The sequence below is a fragment of the Acyrthosiphon pisum genome, chromosome A1 (genome assembly GCF_005508785.2).
Source record: "Acyrthosiphon pisum isolate AL4f chromosome A1, pea_aphid_22Mar2018_4r6ur, whole genome shotgun sequence".
In the NCBI taxonomy this organism is placed as follows: Eukaryota; Metazoa; Arthropoda; class Insecta; order Hemiptera; family Aphididae; genus Acyrthosiphon; species Acyrthosiphon pisum.
In genome coordinates, this window is record NC_042494.1 from 149,727,660 (window position 1) to 149,734,746 (window position 7,087).

The following is a 7,087-nucleotide window of genomic DNA, read 5'->3' on the forward strand; positions in this document are numbered from 1 at the left end:
TATTAGAAACTCAAATTAAATTTTTATGAGTGTTTGAAATTCATATTTTTACAACATTGATATTCACTCGAAATCTTACGTAACGATTTTCTTATTTTATTATAAGTAAAAAACGAATGACTGTAGAAACTTGAAAATTTCACTGAATGTTTATATTAGCATTTTATATATACGATAACATTTTGAAAATAATTTGACTCTTTTTGAGCTGTGTACAGACATTGTAAGTTTTCAATTTTTTTCTATAAATATCAATAAAGTTTTATCTATTGGGCCAAAAAGTTTAAAAAATTAATACAAGGCTCCTGATACATTGTTATAATAGCAGTTGAAAAATATTAAAAATACATAGGCACAATTATTTTTTATAAGCATTTGAAGTTGAAATGTTGACAAAATTTATCAAATTTAAAATTGAATAATTATTTTGTAGTTAAAAATTTATAAAATGTTCAACTTTTATATCTAAGGATTGAAAATTTAAAACAAGATTTCACGTAAATATTTAATTCTGTTACCAACAATTCTAAAAAATACATAAGCACAGTTTATTTTTATAGTCATTTTAAGTTCAAATTTGGACGAAATTACATATTAAAAAACCTGGAATAACTATTTTAGTTATTTTTTTGTGATTGTATATTTGTATATTATTATTTGTGGGTACTTGAAACTTCTAAAGTATACTATTATATATCTATGATAGTACCGCGGTTTGTTGTTGATGTATAACGCGTTACTTAATGGATATTATGATATGATTAATTTGAAAATTATTAATAATACTATGTAATAATACTATATGTATGTCTTATATCTAGACTTACATACCGTCTCCGCTCAGAATCGTTTTTCTTATACAGTGATATTATATCATTGAATTCAAATTTAATACTATCCATTATACAGTGGCCCACTTGTAACCTACCGTATAGCAGAGCGACATCCACTTACCCACCTTTTTTTTATTTATTTGACAATTATGATATGATTTAATATAATGACTAATAAGTTGTATTTTTAGTTAAAATGGGCCAGTAATATTTATTTTGTATTTTGTTAAGTGTTCGTGTTATCACTGTATGGCCTCAATAGGTGATTCATGATAAGATTTTAAGTGATATTGTTAGGTGATTTGTAGTGTTTATAAAGTAATATATCGTTTTAGGTTATAAACTGTCTGTCTTGGTTTTCTTTGAATGTTAATTGGTACTGATTGATTTGATTATTATTAATTGCTTGTACAATTTGTGAGCAAAATTGATCATTAATTTGTTGGTTTTGTATAAATTATAAATCAATATTTCTAGAAAGAGCGTCATCTACTTTATTTTCTTTCCCTTTTTTGTATATGATATTAAAATTAAAATCTACTAATTTTCGAGCTATTTCAGCAAATGGTATTTTTGGATTTTCATGGTAATGTAAACTGATATTATCACAGAATTATAAAATGTCTTCCCCATAAATATTCCCGGAAATAGGTAATGCCGAAGCATAATCCTAATAGTTTTAGAGTTATGCGGTTGAATATGTTTTTTCGCTGTTTAATATTTTTTTTGATGCGTGTTCGATTGAATGTAATATATTGTTGTCATCTGGTTGTTCATGATATGCCCCCAATCCAGTGTCAGTGACACGACGGTTGTTAAAAATACTTTTGTATTGTTCTCAAAATGTTTAAGCAAAAGTTGGGATGTTAAGCATTTTTTTTTAGTGTATTATAAGAGTTTTCATGAATTTCTAGTCAATTATTTTTATTGTCACCTTTTGTTCGTTCTGTGAGGGGATGGGCAATTTTTGCAATGTCTTTAATGTGTTTTCTATAATATGAACATATACCTAAAAATGATCTGACATCTTTTTGTGTTTTAGGTTGTTTAAATTCAGTTATGGCTTTAATATTGGTGTTTAATGGCTTAATATCTTCTTGTGAAATAACATGACCTAGTAATATATTTTTTTATTGGAAAAATGACATTTTGACGTTTTTAGGGAAAAGTTCATTGAATCAATTATTTTTAAAGCTTTATTTAATTTTATTGCTGCTTTATCGAAATTGTTGCTATAAGATGTTAAATCTTCTATATAAATGATTATGGATTTGTATAGTAATGCAGAAATGCTTCAATTACCTAATACTCTTTGAAATATGGCATTAAAATATATAAGTTATATATATATTATAAGTTTCAGTCCATGATCTCTATCCATTCTCTTTACCGTTTTACACTACTAACTACTTCTGTAACTGGTCAATTTATAGGATATTTTATTATACTTTTTATTTAAAATATAAAACAATTTTATAAATCAGTTTATATAATGTATTTTGATTTTTAATTTTATGTTAAATTCAAATTAAAATATTGATTTTTCGGACATAATGTAAAGAACTTTTTCTGAATTAATAGGCACATCTTTATGAATGGCCAACATTCAACAATGTTAGTTCATTAAAACGGTCCTAGAAAATATAATGTATATATATAAGAATCTAACTTGATTTTGGAGACGAAGGAAACCAGTTTGTTTGTTTATTTATTTATTATTGTTATTGTTATTATTAATTATTTATTAATTTGTTTGCATTTGCATTTTTCCACTTGAAATATATATTATTCATTGAACAAATAATTTATTGTTACATTTTTTTCTACCTTATCTCTATTCTATAATAAAAATAATAAAACTTACCACTCCAGTGGTTGAAATCAAAATGTAGGATATATAATTTTCAGAAATTAGCAATAACAATAACTACAATAAGTAATTATATTATATTATTTGTATAGCCAAAAAATTCAGAATCATTTATTATTGATTTGGTTATAATATGGTGCATTTTATCGATCTTGTCGATTTCATTGAATTCGTTAATGATGATATATTTCGATATTTATTTTTTATACCTATCTGTAATTATTTGTTGTAACGGAGTAAAGTTGTTTATTTCAATATAATTGTGAGGTAGGTATCTTGAGTGATGGATTTATAGACAGTGAGTGTTTTCATATTTTGTATTATATAAAATAATCTGGTGTCTTTTATTATTTTTATTACGATAGATAACAGCAGTTTTTGAATTCTCGTCGAAAATGTAAGTGTCATGATTATAATAGCTGACAATAGAGGCCAATTAATTGTCGGACCACCAATGGCCTGGAAGGTCAGATAATTGTAATAGTTCTAATGGTTGAACAATAGAAGTTATTTAATCTTATTTATTATCATTCAATGCGTTAATGCATATATTATAACGCATAGAGACCACAGATTCCGTCTCCTGTAGGGACATTCTCGCCGGGTTTATAGTAGGTAGTTAAAAATTGATCTGATTTTGCTATTAATTACTATCGTTGACATTTTTGTTTGTATTATAATCGTAATAAATTAATTTTGTTTTATTATTAAAATTATCATTAATGTTGTTAATATTTTTAGTTATTTTATTATAATGGTAATAGTCGTATATTAAATTAATAGGTAAACTTTTCATGTTCTCTTGTTTTCCAATTATTTGGTATATCATTTGTGTCTATTATTGTTACTGGAATTGTAATGTTATTGAATGTTGCTTTAATATATTATAGTGGTTTGGTTATAATATTATTTACTTTTTAGTTATAATTTGGAAAATCTGAAGATAAAAGTTAACATCAATCAGTAAAGTTAAACCTAGAAGTTAGTTTTTAGAGTTCTGATTGATAAATTGACACGTTTTTGCTGAGTGTCCTACTTTATCGCAAATTTGGTATTGCAAATATGTTATTGTAAGTTTGTTATTGAAATAGCAGTTATTTATGTTCTATTATTACATTGTTGTTGACTTTCATTTTTATTTCGAAGTCATGTATCTGTAGTGTGATTACTAAATAAACAAATTTCCCACTTTACTTTTTTAGATTCTGAGCGGAGCGAGGAAGCTATTAGTTTTACAATGGTGTTTATTTTTTTATTTCGTGTTTCAAGCCACGAGCTCGGGCACCACTTGTAGTAATGTGAAAAATGAAAATAGGATGTGTGCGCAATATGTATACATAATATTATGTATGATTTAATTATATAGTAAATTAACTTACCCTATAATTTGACTGCACACTTGTTGGGTATTCGATGAACGAAGGAAAAAGAAATAGGATTAATATTGATTAACTTATAATTTAATATTAATCAAGAACACAATAATTGATAGGTACATTAGAGATATTTGAAAAAATACATTTATTATTTAAGACACAAAAATATTATACTGAACATATTATATTATATAGCTCATTGCGTATGACTGCCGTTAAGGACGGACGCAGGGAGAATGCCTTTGTATAGATCAGGCCGATGGTCGATGGGTGTCGTCCGAGCCGATGGAACCGTTTATTTAGATAAGGACATAACAATATATATGACCATTGACCACCAGATATCTATTATAATATAAACATCTGTGTGACTGTATATACTTAATACTATATTATAATATATATTATATTATAGATTATGATGATGACACTCTTTTTAGTATTATCTACTATAAAACTAATATTTACAATATATGTTTTATGTATATAATAATATAAAGTGTCGGCGTTCTGAAATTAACATATTTACCCAACCGCCTAAAGTGACCTAGAATCTTTAATAATGGTTCGGTCTTGCCGACAATTCGTTTGATCTATGAACTGTATCGAAAATAAATAGATTTAAATTTATAATGATTTGTTTTATTATTTTATAAATTACAAAACTCAACAGGCAATTATTTACAGAATCATGATTCTATTTAATTGTAATACATATTTACGCATAACACTATACATTTAAAGAAAAAATAATGACTTATTGACTCTAAGCTTGAATAAACTAATTATGCAGTTTTCAGTCGGAACTCACAATATAGGCATCTCCAACGTGTATGGACACTTTGTATGAGTAAACTCTACGTCAAAGATGCCTTGTGGCTGTAAGCTGCTTAATTAATTGATTCAAGTTTAGTTTCAAGTTACAGCCTGGGGCACAACAATTAAGTGATCCGTGGACGGCGGCGGTAGCGGTGTGTGGTAAGAGCTCTGCGGAATTTCGACATGAGGTCGTTTCGTCAGGCATGCCATACACGGCGGTAGCGTCCGACACGTGGTACAACGTGGCAACGTCCGACAAATGGTATGCAAGGTGACAGGGTCCGACACGTGGTACAACATGGCGACGTCCAACAAATGGCACAAGGTGGCAGTGTAGATTGACATGTTGTGCACAATTCACGGCGGCAGCGTAGTTCGGCATGTCGTGCACGGTGGTAATATCCAACGAGTCAGCCACGGAGGCATAGTGCGACGGAACGGACATTGCGTTGGACAATTCGTCGATTGACACTAACTCATGGCTGACTTACCGGCCTTTAGAGTTATAATTATGCACTAGTGTTCAGCCATTGTGGAGTTAATATACACACACTGTTTTGTCAAGTTGAAGCGCAACTTAACTCTCGATCACTTTACCCCGCTAGTATGGAAGCCACCGATTACTCAGCACTGACTCCCGGGCATTTCTTGTTAGGTAAAGCTCCTATGTCACCTGAAGTCGACATTCCTGAGCCAACACCTACCAATCGACTCACCAGGCGGAATAGAATACAGAAACTGCAGCAGTCCTTTTGGAAACAATGGTTGCAAGATTATCTGGCTACACTACAACAACGGTCTAAATGGACAACTTCCCAGCCTAACCTTCAAGTCAACGATCTAGTCCTCCTCAAGAAAGAAAATATGGCTCCCACTCAGTGGCCCCTAGCCAGAATCCTCCAGGTGCATCCCAATCCTGCAGACCACTTCGTGCGAGTTGTCACCCTGAAGACACAGGATTCGGTGATAAAGCGTAATAAACTCATAAGACTGCCTATCGAACATTAGTTAAACTGGTTACCACCAATTAAATCAATAATTATTCCATTATTTGTTTTGTTATTAATTAAATAATTTTGTGTCACCTTTTGTGAATTTTATATTGTTATGATACTATAGTTTGTACTCTGTTGAAATCTATCTGTATCTTACCCCATTATGCCATTTTTACTAATGTTAATGTTTGAATTATTTATTTATTTATTCAACTTCCTTTTGAGAATACCTCTCAAGGGGACCGGTATGTTTATCAAGAATGTTATCATTATAATGTAATCAATAAAAATACAGTCCACTGCACTTATCATATTTAAAACTAATCTCCAATTTAGAAAATGTAAATTATTGCATGTCATGTCTAGTCAGTCTTTTCACTGAGACGGTTATGTTTTTTTTTCGTTGTTGAACTGGTTTAAATAAAAGAACAAAACCTACATCATTTTTTTGCATCTATTTTTTTTCCCAACAGCCGACATGTGGGTATTTGGATACCTGCGGGCTGCGGGGAACCGATGACATGTTATCCATCATGTGGACAGTCACATTTGTGGTGGTGACGATCAACAATTTGAATCAGCCGTAGGTACATACGTCATTCCCCTCCAATCTTGCTTTAATTTGTTGGATTTCGATCGCGGAGCAGTGGGGACGTAGTTCAAATGACTCAGAAAAGACGCAGAAACACAGACATAAAATTGTTACCGTATACATCTTTACTCGCAGGAACTCTTACCAAGTCAAACCGAACAGGTCGAATGGTCGGAAAATAATGTGTAATAATGGTTATTATATGTTTACAATATTATACTATTTATAAATTCACTTAAACGCACGGTTATATGACATAAGCGCCAAAGGTACAAAAATGACATCATTTGCGCCAAAATTAATGTCTTATATAACTATAGTTATACTATAGGTATACCTATATAATATTACCTATAATATACCTATATACATTAAAATTGTCAATAAATATATTAGAAATTATAAAATTATAATTTTAAAAAATCGGTTGATTTTTTCAATCTTATAACAAATTGTTAAAATATAATATACATACAAATAAATATAATTTGAATAAATTGGTTGTTATTTAATATCTATTAACCGTGGCACACAGGTATCTAGGATTTTGGCGCTTTCCTACGACACGATTTTGGCACTTTTGTACGTTACAACTTTTTTTT

At 29.6% G+C, this 7,087-nt stretch overlaps 1 protein-coding gene across 1 annotated transcript in view; it reads right to left on the reverse strand.

The window, feature by feature from the left end:
- The window catches only part of LOC100162262, a 15,653-nt gene extending 11,324 nt beyond the window's left edge, over window positions 1-4,329 (reverse strand). The window contains exon 1 of the mRNA XM_001945876.5: window positions 4,083-4,329. The gene's annotated coding sequence lies outside the window, so the exon portion shown is untranslated. The remainder of the gene's footprint in view (window positions 1-4,082) is intronic.
- Window positions 4,330-7,087: the final 2,758 nt, after the last annotated feature.